Source organism: Schistocerca nitens, chromosome 1 (genome assembly GCF_023898315.1).
Source record: "Schistocerca nitens isolate TAMUIC-IGC-003100 chromosome 1, iqSchNite1.1, whole genome shotgun sequence".
NCBI classification, from domain to species: Eukaryota; Metazoa; Arthropoda; class Insecta; order Orthoptera; family Acrididae; genus Schistocerca; species Schistocerca nitens.
This window is the reverse complement of record NC_064614.1, coordinates 476,722,926-476,735,815: the sequence shown is the minus strand read 5'-3', so window position 1 is coordinate 476,735,815 and position 12,890 is coordinate 476,722,926.

Below are 12,890 nucleotides of genomic sequence, written 5' to 3'. Positions count from 1 at the left end.
AAGGGGAGGGAGGAGGACTAATTTCTTCCTCGCCACTGTGGCAGCACCGTCGTGTTTGCGCCGGAGGAACAGAGAGGGGGAAGCAGTCTGGCGTACACGCCAGTATTCAACTAATTTTGCAGAAGACGAAATCTAATTTGAAAATTCGAATGCAATGTTCGATACTACAGTTACATGTTAAGCCTGAAGCAATTTTGCTAAGCCCTTCAAGTGCTTTATTCTTCCCACATTATGGAAAAAAATTGTTGAACGTTACTACAGTCAAACATGTCCAACACCTACAATGGCTAGAAGTATTCCGAATGGGGAAATACGCTGCGAGTAATAACAAGGGATAAAGACATTGCTAATAATCCTGGCATAAGTTGGGGTTCGACGTATTTTTGAAAATTGTTGCTATCCGTTTCTGAGTGATAGTCGGACGTTTTGGTTTTTGAGCCATGAAACACCTGTCTCCGCCTGCACGAACAACAATTAAACTCTGACCGGCACTTTTGTTTGACGATACTACTCGCTCACTAGATGTAAGCACACATTAAAAGCTTTGAGACTGGCCACTCACTGGCCGAAACCTAGGTAGATCTGAAAAGTAAAAACAAAAATTGCGATTGATTGCTGACATTTCCTACAGATCTGTTTAAATAAAATTCCACAAACGGTTTGAAAAAAAAAAAAACGGGGGGGGGGGGGGGGGGGCGGCGACAATTTAGCAGCTCGCACGGGGCGGCACTTGGTCTTGCGCCGGGCCTGGTTCTACATATGCCTCACTGTTGAAGTAGCACACCCCGTACAGGCGGCAGTGTCACGGAACGACAGACCTGCCTCCCAGAGACCAATCATTCTGCCCATTCTATCGTACTCACATGCCGATATTCCACCCTGTGATGTCAGCAAGGCATAGTGGCACGTCTTTAGTGGTTTAAACTTGGTATGACGCCTCCACACAAACTGAACTTTGCGTAACACTGACCTCCTCAGACACACACAAAACGGCGCTGTTTGGCCTACATGCACACCGCTTGAATGCCATTTAAATCACTTATTATGCTTCCGCTGTTCTACGTGTCCTGTTAAAGTGGAGTGTTGCACTTCCGAGTATTTCACTTTTTACAAACAGTAGTGTACGTATTCCTCTGATTCAGCTACACAATACTCACTGTATTTATCAAGATGCAAAAATCTGTGAAATTGTCCACCATAAATTGTTCAATAGAAAATATCACTTTTTCCTCCTGAAGAATTAAGTGAAACCTTTTTAGTGAACCAAGATTCATTGTAAGTACATTACTGCATTTTAGTTCAGTGTAAATTTCTGGTGTTTGAGCATATAGTTTTAAACAGTGCGTCGAAACATTAAAATTCACTCCGCACAATGTGCTGTGTTGTGCTGCAATTGGAAATTTACAAATATGATTTTCTTTGTGTGTGTGTGTGTGTGTGTGTGTGTGTGTGTGTGTGTGTGTGGGCGTTTATGAAAATGTGTCCCCGCTCACTGTCCCACGAGCTCACCAACAGCAACACACGTCATGTTCTGCAAGGACTTTACTGCAAAAATGCTATTCTATGAATTATGTGCTGCTTCATATTCACTGTAGAGCTACGGTCATATGTTGCTGCGTATGAAATTTAGCTAACAAACTGAATTTTTCTTTAGACTACGATGGAAATTTCTATGTGTCACCAGTCTCGAGAAAATTGATCTGCAGCATACTAATTTGCGAGCGCGCTGCACCAGCGATAAAGCCAGAGTGAAATAAATACCCACAATATTACTTCTATTTCATAAATGAGTTGAGATATCGAAATGAAATGTTGGAAACTGATAGTATGTAAAGAGGAGCGTATTTTGCTGTATGGTTATTATGCAAAACGTAGTTACCTGCCGTATAATTCCACAAACTACAGAGTTTTTCGAAGAAAGAAAGTAATTTTTAAGGGTCATCAGTAGATGGTGAAACGAGAAACGCTTTGGGTTTTGGAGCAACACAGGTGAAGACGACATCACACTTTTATTTTGTACCGAGGATACGCTTTTCATAAGCTATGGAGCTTACTTTTTCTCAATTCTTCATCTAATAAACTTAAAAAGCCACTGTTTCAGAACTCTCTCACAACTGCATCTGCACAACATGTTCGTGTGGTCACACTATGTAAACGTCACTGTGTTCTGGTAAAAGCAAATTTTAATGTGGCAGCAAGAGAAATGTGTAGGTTTTACTCAAAATTCACCACTCATGATGCTTCTCTGAAAGTTACAAATGGTTAATAGGGCAGGCGAAAGTAAATGGCTGCATTTTCAATGGAATGCTTTTTAGATACTAACCAAAGCAAAGATGACAGCTCTTTTTAAATGGTCACCATTGAAGTGTGGGCGTAGAGGGACTCCACTTAATATGTACCAAAAATGTGAGCATAAGTTTCAGATTAGAACGGTACTTCCTCTCCAGCCCTCGACATTTCCCCTACAGCGCCTGCCTGTAACCCCCACCAATACCGCTCTCCCTATGCATGCCTTCTTTCTACTACTCTGATCGTTCTAGAACTCAGGCTCTGTTCGACCAGAACATGTTTATATATTTTATAAGTATGTAGTAAAGAAATTAAAAGTGTATCTTAATACCTTCCCTAACCACATCCATTAGGCACTGTTAAAAGTTGACATAAAAAAACTGAAGTACAAGTAACAGACTTCGCGCTACCCAACTGCTGCGTGGCAAATATTTGGACTAAAATGGCTGCCCCACCTCTGTGGGACAGGTGATCCAACATATTTCCCTTCAGTGGTGGGAACAGCTAACAATACTGCCAAAGTAAGAATTTCCTACATGCCATTACTCTTAAGTAATTACAGACTAGATGCAGTAAGCGTATAAATGACTACCTTGTAGTTAGAATCGTCCCATTGTTTGCAGGCTACTACAACTAAAACACACACAATCTGAGGTCTTACAGATGCTCTATTGACATTAAGTTGTGAACGTGCTGGCCTCGCAAAAAGTCAGTGCTCTTTACAACTTGTTAAGTCACGGCCACAGTGTGAAATCGATGGTTATATTGCTACAGAATGCCATCTATGAAAAGTCGAGATGGTCACAAATCAAGCAACAGAATGTCGCATCTATATCAATTTTCATTTACAAACTGTCTACGTAACGCTAGATTAGATCTAGGTATCTGTATAGTTGTACTGGTAACTAAGAACTGTCCACACCATAAACTCATCCTTAGGAACACTATTACCTTATACTATAATGACAGACCTGTTGTAGTGGGCAGTTGGACGCCATGTTCTGGTGTGCCCATTATTGTTGCCTAGTGCGAACACATAACTAACCTGAGAAGACAATGCAATGCAATCCATATCTTCTACGTCACACTATTCGTCCCTTGGAAGATGAGCTTTATGATGAATTGGGTTCTTAGACAATCTGTCTAAATGACGCTGCCCATTCAAACTGTTAACTTGGTCAATGATGGTCGCTGTCAGAACTCAAAATCTGCGAGTGCTGCGGCCAGTTATTACGTGTACATGATGTGCTGCAGCTATCGTCTAAACATATAGTATGGCAATGGCCACTAGATCTTACCGAAGTGAAGCAACTTATGCGACTTTGTACAGAACTAATACACAGTCAATGTATTCACACAGCATTCAGTAAACTGTGATGTATACGATGTTGGTGCAGAAGTAAATGCGATACCTATTGAACGCATCCAAATACGTCTGAAGTTTTTCAGTTACATGGCATTCTCTGACTACACATGTGCACGATAACTACATTAAAGTGATCGGCAATTCTTCTGCTATTACCTCATATTTCTTTACAAATAGCGGTCTCTGTATGACTTTTTCGGGCTGTCACGTGAGCATTTGCTATGATATTGACATGATATTACACATCTTTGATACAATGGACAAAACAAAGGTGATTTTCTGCTACTGAGTTGTTTTGTGAATTTTTCTCGTTTTTGTGTTATTAATATGATGATTGTGATATCACATAAAAAGCACTTTTATCTCATGAGCAATCTAAAATTTCCACTGCCAAGCTCCCCATCTGCTTGAAAAATCATGAGGGAGTTCACGCTACTGGCAAGACTCACTCGATAGTGTGGCGTAAGGTAAGCTCTGCTCTTGGAACCTCGTGGTGCTGCCAACCTGAATCTGACACTCCCAAACCAAACAGAGACAGATCAATTTCCTAAACTGACGTCCAGTATTGACTTTAATATGTTTGTCGCAGTCTACTGTGTACACTGTGACAGCTGTCTGGTCACATCTTCCTGTACGCAATATGAGTTCTGTCATCTAGACGCATAAACTCCAAACACTCCTTAACTTGATGACATTCCATTTGACTGTAAAACTAAATTCACTGTCACAAAGATATTGGGCTAACTGATTACTGATGGGCCATAAGGCTAACACATTACGAAACACTAACTCAAAGCGTAAAAGTCGTTTACCATACCAAAACCGACCTAGATCTAATTGATAAACCAAAACCATACTTAAGAATTATAGTTCACTGCATCTTTTGATTGTGTAGCACCAAATTCCAAGATGAGAACATATGCAACCTCAGGCTTATTTTTCATAATAAAATCAAAAACTTAACATCAAGCCTTAGATCTGGTTTCAAAGAAACTCCATGTAGCCATGATTAGAAATATAGTAACAGGGTATATGGCTCTACCCACATCATCCTCTTGATAGCTGGGTTCAGTCTTGCACTCAGCTGCAAGTTGCTGACTATATTCAGGTTGTTGTCAAAGATTTAGATCTTTATAACTTTTTATATTATGCTTTCTCAAAAATCATTAATCCTCGTCATGGCCTGTGGGCATAGTAAACTTAGGATGAAAACAATGCCTTACCAGTGAAAGACTAAGCACTAGAGACATCACAGCCAGTAACAAGGCAGTATGAGGATGAAGCCAGCAACCATGGCAAACAGATATCACTTGGCAGTGGCTGAAGAACGGTCACCTAAAATCTCACTGACGTATAGCCATGCACCTGGAAGCTCGGCAAGATTACATTCACGACATATAATAACTTCGAAGAGCATTCTAGCAGTGAGACTTAGCAATGAGGTGATGTCTTCCATAACAAAAGTGAGATCCACTTTTTTCTGCACAGTGTCTCAGTATTATATATTGTTTGATATAGGATAACAAGAAATTACTCTAAATTGCATGTGTTATCTGTGACCATTTATTGCTGGATAATTTTGTTTAAAAATTGCATGGTTCATTTTCATAATTATTTTGGGTAATTTTGTGCTCATTTGTTGGCAGAGTAAGTGAACAAAATTAATTTGTTACATATTATATTGACTTAAGTGGGAAACAACAACATGAGCAGAATCTTAAGCACAGATAACTTTCAAAGTGAATATATTTGTAGTGTACAGAGATGCAGGTATGATAATGGTAAGTGTTTACGGATCAAAGACTGGGATAGCCATTCTGTGCTTGGTTATTTAGTGACATTCTGGAAGGATAAGGGATAACATGACTATCATTATGACTCCAAGCATCAGAATGAACTTTATTGCCTTGATATGGACAAGCAGATACCAATATGTGTTCTCTAGGTAGTTATTACACCCATACTTGAGTGTAGTTATACAGTTTCTGTTGGTGTGTTGTAACTCCATTATGTGATCTTGAGTATTGTATTTTATTATTAATTTGTAAGTTTGAAGTGTCTTACCTGTAGATTACATGCACCACATGCATTGATAATATATTTTATTTTTTTAAATTTTATATCATTTCAGTCATTTGGTCCATTTTGATTCATTACATACTTAAATAGTAAAATGAATATAGGACAACTCAAATTTGAAGAAGGAGACAGACTGAGAGAGAGAGAACAAGTCAAAATTCAGTTTACAAATAACAATCATAAATTATAAGTAACAAAAATAACACAATTTGAATTTAACCATAATTACATATTCAGTTTGCAAGGCTGTCTTTTAAATTTAAAAATTCTTGTACGGAGGAAAAACACTGTGCCATCAGAAATGACTTAAAGTTATATTTAAACAAATTTTTATGTCACTGCAGCTTAACTCACCAGAGAAGCTGTTGAATAATTCAACTGTTATCTGCGAAACATTTTCCAAAACAATTCTGTTCTCCACTGAGACATGTGGATATTACTAATGTTCCTTGTGTTGTGGCTATGAATGTTCATGTTTTGCATAAATGTCCAGTACTGTTTGAAAGATACTCTTTTGAAAACTGGATGCACTCCTATATGGACAGGCTTGGCAGGCTCATTATTTTCAGCCATATGACATGTGGTCTACAGGTTTCCAGTTTCTTTAGGTTGCAGATCGCTCTGACCACTCTTTTCCTCAGAAGATTAGCCCATGCCAGAGTACTGAATGGAAATATGCGTAATATGCCTGAATGACTGCTGAACTGCTTGCACTTTGGCTTAACACACAAGGAACATAATAAGCTTTCGAGAGCTTGTTTTCAAGTCCTTTCACATGACAAGCCTACTTTAAATTGTTTTATATCAGCATCTCTAGAACTTCAGTTTCAGTACCTGATTTCAGTAATGTATTGTCAAGATATGGTGTTGCATCAAATTCTTCTAAAAGGGGGGACAGTTTTTTCTTTATTTATTTTTTTGGAACTATCTAGTAACTGGGGCCATTAAAGTATCTATTGCTACTTTCATAGAGATTTTGTCAGCAGCTGTTATTGAAATGCTGGTGACATCACCAAGTAAGATTTTTTTTTTTTTTAACGTTAATAAAGTAAAGTAAAGCAGGAACAACAGAGCTCCTAGGACACCGTCTTGTGGCACTCTATACTTTATTGGTGATTTATTGGATAGATGTGTTGTTGTAATGACATTTTCTTTAATATTATCATGCCTTAAAAACACCATTTGCTACCCGTCTTGTAGGTAAGATCTTATTCCCTGGTTTAGTACCCCTCTGACATCTTTTTGTGCTAATTTGTTATGGTCAATTATATCAAATGCTTTTGAGAGATCTAGAAAACATTAGCAGTTTGCTCTCTGTCATCCTGTGCTTTAGAAAGAGCTTCTAACTACTCATACATAGCTGTTAATGTAGGCTTGGATTTTCTGAATCCATGCTGATTTGATGAGAGTAACGAATTTTTTGTAATATAGCTTTGAAGCCCGTTGTGGAAAATTCTTTCAAATAGGTTGGAGAAAACACTGACTTGGGATACTGGGCAACAGTTGTTTAAATTTTCAGTGTCCCCTGCTATTTTAGCAGTTTTTAAGTTATTGTGAAAGGTTCCAGTTGATAATTATATGTTTACTATATACACTCCTGGAAATGGAAAAAAGAACACATTGACACCGGTGTGTCAGACCCACCATACTTGCTCCGGACACTGCGAGAGGGCTGTACAAGCAATGATCACACGCACGGCACAGCGGACACACCAGGAACCGCGGTGTTGGCCGTCGAATGGCGCTAGCTGCGCAGCATTTGTGCACCGCCGCCGTCAGTGTCAGCCAGTTTGCCGTGGCATACGGAGCTCCATCGCAGTCTTTAACACTGGTAGCATGCCGCGACAGCGTGGACGTGAACCGTATGTGCAGTTGACGGACTTTGAGCGAGGGCGTATAGTGGGCATGCGGGAGGCCGGGTGGACGTACCGCCGAATTGCTCAACACGTGGGGCGTGAGGTCTCCACAGTACATCGATGTTGTTGCCAGTGGTCGGCGGAAGGTGCACGTGCCCGTCGACCTGGGACCGGACCGCAGCGACGCACGGATGCACGCCAAGACCGTAGGATCCTACGCAGTGCCGTAGGGGACCGCACCGCCACTTCCCAGCAAATTAGGGACACTGTTGCTCCTAGGGTATCGGCGAGGACCACTCGCAACCGTCTCCATGAAGCTGGGCTACGGTCCCGCACACCGTTAGGCCGTCTTCCGCTCACGCCCCAACATCGTGCAGCCCGCCTCCAGTGGTGTCGCGACAGGCGTGAATGGAGGGACGAATGGAGACGTGTCGTCTTCAGCGATGAGAGTCGCTTCTGCCTTGGTGCCAATGATGGTCGTATGCGTGTTTGGCGCCGTGCAGGTGAGCGCCACAATCAGGACTGCATACGAACGAGGCACACAGGGCCAACACCCGGCATCATGGTGTGGGGAGCGATCTCCTACACTGGCCGTACACCACTGGTGATCGTCGAGGGGACACTGAATAGTGCACGGTACATCCAAACCGTCATCGAACCCATCGTTCTACCATTCCTAGACCGGCAAGGGAACTTGCTGTTCCAACAGGACAATGCACGTTCGCATGTATCCCGTGCCACCCAACGTGCTCTAGAAGGTGTAAGTCAACTACCCTGGCCAGCAACATCTCCGGATCTGTCCCCCATTGAGCATGTTTGGGACTGGATGAAGCGTCGTCTCACGCGGTCTGCACGTCCAGCACGAACGCTGGTCCAACTGAGGCGCCAGGTGGAAATGGCATGGCAAGCCGTTCCACAGGACTACATCCAGCATCTCTACGATCATCTCCGTGGGAGAATAGCAGCCTGCATTGCTGCGAAAGGTGGATATACACTGTACTAGTGCCGACATTGTGCATGCTCTGTTGCCTGTGTCTATGTGCCTGTGGTTCTGTCAGTGTGATCATGTGATGTATCTGACCCCAGGAATGTGTCAATAAAGTTTCCCCTTCCTGGGACAATGAATTCACGGTGTTCTTATTTCAATTTCCAGGAGTGTACATTAGTGTTTTTATTACTTTATCAGAAGACGTTTCTTAATACATAATATGTCACACCATTTGGCCCACATGTATATTTTGTTCTTATTGACCTTTTTATTTGGTCTGTTTTCATACTGATTGAGGATTAAATGATTTGCTGTATTAGTAAAATACACATTAAATGTATTAGCTACCTCTTTTGGATCTGAGGATGTGTTATTTTCAATTTGCAGAGAGTTATTTTTTGATAATGACCATTCTGTGTTAGTTTCTACTCTAATAACCATCCACACAGCTTTCATCTCCTTTTTTTTCCCACATAATTTCTAAATTCTGGAATAGGGTTATTTTACATGATGAAAAAGTGGAGAATTTTTTCTTTCTACTGGAATTTATAATACTATTTGCTATCCAACATTTGCTTTTAACTATCTTACTCCTCTTCTTTTTTCATTGGAAATGCTATTTGAAATTAATGCTGATACATATTGTGGAAACAGTCAAATATGCTATTTACTTAAATTTTACTGAAGGCATCCTTCAATTTTTCCCTTGACAGTATAAAATTAAACAATCTGAAATTATAATCACTGAACTCTCTCCGTTCAATTACTTTAAATCTGCCAGTACCTCCTCTCCGACCTTCCAAACTTCACAGAAGCTCTCCTTGGAAGGTAGGAGATGAGGTACTGGCGGAATTAAAGTTGTGAGGATGGGGCATGAGTTGTGCTTGGGTAACTCAGTTGGTAGAGCACTTGCTGCGAAAGGCAAAGGTCCTGAGTTCGAATCTCAGTCCGGCACACAGTTTTAATATGCCAGGAAGTTTCAGTAAATTTCTGAGTTTGACAAAAAGTATCTTGGTTAAATCTATACCTATTACAAAAACCAACTTGATGAACTGAATATGAACAGTAGGTAGAGGAGCTTCTGTTTCCAACCCACAGACATTCCTGTCAATTTTATGGAAGACACACATTTATGATTCTTTTAATTATATTACCTTAAAGATCCAAAGCTCATTATGCAATCCAGACAATACCACAGCAGTTCCTAGATGCTGTAGATGTATTTGTGTCTGTCAACCGAACATTCTTGTGAGTAGATGTGAACACTTGGAAAGCAGCATGTGCTTCTCTTGTACATTCAACTCTGTGAAGTGCATCTGTTGAGGCCATAAGTTCATACTAATTGAATAGGTTGAAATGTGGAACTTTAGATTTTGTTGGAATTTCAGTTTTGTTCCTAAGCACATGGCATTTGGCTGGCAAGCTTTCTTGCTGAGCCATCTGTATCTGAATGTGTGTTGCTGATTGTAATTCATAGACAACGAATTTGTCATTAAATTTTTCTGAATACCAAACATTGTGGATGAAACACAGAAGCCATGCCATTATGTATAATATTTTCCCAAAAGAAATATATTTTGACACATCATTAGGACACATCCACACATTAACAGTCAAACCTTACTGGTAAATCTGTCATGTTTCTGGGAGAGAACCATTAAAGATTTGCTTTTAAGACCCAGTGCCAGGCAGTTTAATTAGCCAGGAAAACCCATGCCATCATGAAGTGGAAAATTGGAATTTCCCCCCTGATATCCCATGTGATACAAAATATACTGTATTAGTTATTGTGGGTGGTGTTGCAACTGAGAAGGTGTCAAGCTCTCTTGACTTTCAGTAACTCACTTACAAATAAATGTATTCCAGCAACATGTGTCACTTCAATTCTAGCCAAGAGGCACCAAGCAATTGGCCCACATTTTTGTGTTTGTGACGTCAAATCCAGATGATTGGCAGAAATACCTAATACTGACTCATTTTTCACAACACAACTTATTAACTGCCTCTTAGTTAATGGATTAATTTTTATTTGGCACATTTGACCACATTATGTACAGACTGTGTATTTGTAACATAGGGAAAGTCACCTTAATTCAATGTCTTAAAATATTTAGCCTACATATTACAGTGTAAAACAAAAGAATGGTAAATACATTGAAGATACACCTGTCTAATATTGTGTTAGGCCCCAGCGAGCACACAGAAGTGCCGCAACACAACATGACATGGACTTGACTAATGTCTGAAGTAGTGCTGGAGGGAATTGACACCACAAATCCTGCAGGGCTGTCCATAAATCCATAAGAGTGTGGTAGTGTGGAGATCTCTTCTGAACAGCATGTTGCAAGGTGGCCTAGTTATGCTCAGTAATGTTTATGTCTGGGGAGTTTGGTGGGCAGCGGAAATGTTTAAACTCAGAAGAGCATTCCTGGAGTCATCCTGTAGCAATTCTAGATGTGTGGGGTGTAGCATTGTCATGCTGTAATTGCCCAAGTCCATCAAAATGCACAATTGACATGAATGGATGCAGGTGATCAGACAGGTGGTTACGCATGTGTCACCTATCAGTTATATCTAGATGTGTCAGATATCCCACATCACTCAAAATGCAAATGCCCCACACCATTACAGAGCCTCCACCAGCTTGAACAGTCCTGCACTGACATGAAGGGTCCAGGATTCATGAGGTTGTCTCCATACCCATACACGTCTATCCACTTGATACAATTTGAAATGAGACTCATCCAACCAGGCAATATATTTCCAGCCATCAGCAGCAGTCCAGTGTCAGTGTTGATGGGCCCAGGCGAGGCATAAAGCTTTGTGTGATGCAGCCATCAAGGATACGCAAGTGGTCCTTCAGCTTCAAATGCCCATATCAATGATGTTTCATTGAATGGTTCACACGCTGATGCTTGTTGATGGCCCAGCATTGAGATCTGCATCAATTTGCAGAAAGGTTGCACTTCTGTCATGCTGAATGATTTTCTGCAGTCATCATTGGTCCCGTTGTTGCAGGATCTTTTTCTGGCCGCAGCGATGTTGGAGATTTGATGTTTTACCAAATTCCTGACAATCACAGTACACTCATGAAATGGTCGTGTGGGAAAATCCCCACTTCATCGCTAACTCAGAAATTCTGAGGACCATCGCTCATGTGCTGACTATAATACCACATTCTGGCTTACTTAAGTCTTGATAAGCTACCATTGTAGCAGCAGTAACTGATCTACCAACTATGCCAGATGCTTCTTGTCTTACATAGGTGTTGCCGACAACAGCACCATTCTGCCTGTTTACATTATCTCTGTATTTGGATATGCATGCCTATGCCAGTTTCTTTGGTGCTTCAGTGTACATTTACCTCCATATTTTTATTTAGAGACCGAAGTTATTTAAATATTGTTTAAATGAGATGACTGCAGTACAGACTCACAAAAACATAATGGGCTTACTACAATAATTGACATTTATCTCTAGTTTTATAGTCAAGTAAAAATATTATTTTTGTGCACTCTTTCATGTAGGTAACTACAATAAATCTATAATAATAATTAAGCATTACACATTACTTACCTTCACACTCCTCCATACTGAAAAATTCTTTCAGTATTAAATAATCCATAAAAAGTTCCTGGAACACTTTGTCACTCACACTGCCTGCAGACTTAATAGGTTGCGCTTGTATGTATTAGGACCTTTTTTGACAACTCTCTGTGTGGTACACTTTTCAGGCAGTCTTTGATTCTTGTGACATCTGAAGGGACTTCTGCATTTTTTCCCTTGTAACATGTAGTGTTTTACTAATGAAACTGATGTTCTACACATCTACATAGATGGAAAAGTCAATATTTTTAGATTCTGGAAGGAAGTTCTGCATGAGTCAACTTATTTTTATTCAGAATGGTCCTAATGGGTATTGCCGCTCAAGATAACTCCACGCAGTAGTTACACTCTTAAGTATTGTTCAAAAGACCATGGTACACTGTACAATGAATTTATTTATTGGGTTAATGTGCAAGTTGTTTAATAATAAACATTACAGTGTTTAATTTAGAGTAGATATTGTCTATATGTTGTCTCCATTGGAACTTATTGTCTAATGCAATTTCCAAAACTTTTACAAAACTAACTTCAAGTTTTGTTTCATCCATAAATATGTATGTTTGCTCTTCCTTTTCTTCATTAATGAACAGGATGAATATTGTTATTTTTAAATGTATAATTACATCGTCTGTAGGCCACTACACTGTGTTTTTTGTTGAAATAAATGCATTTGTTTCAAGTGTTTCTAGATTTTTTTCTAAATTTA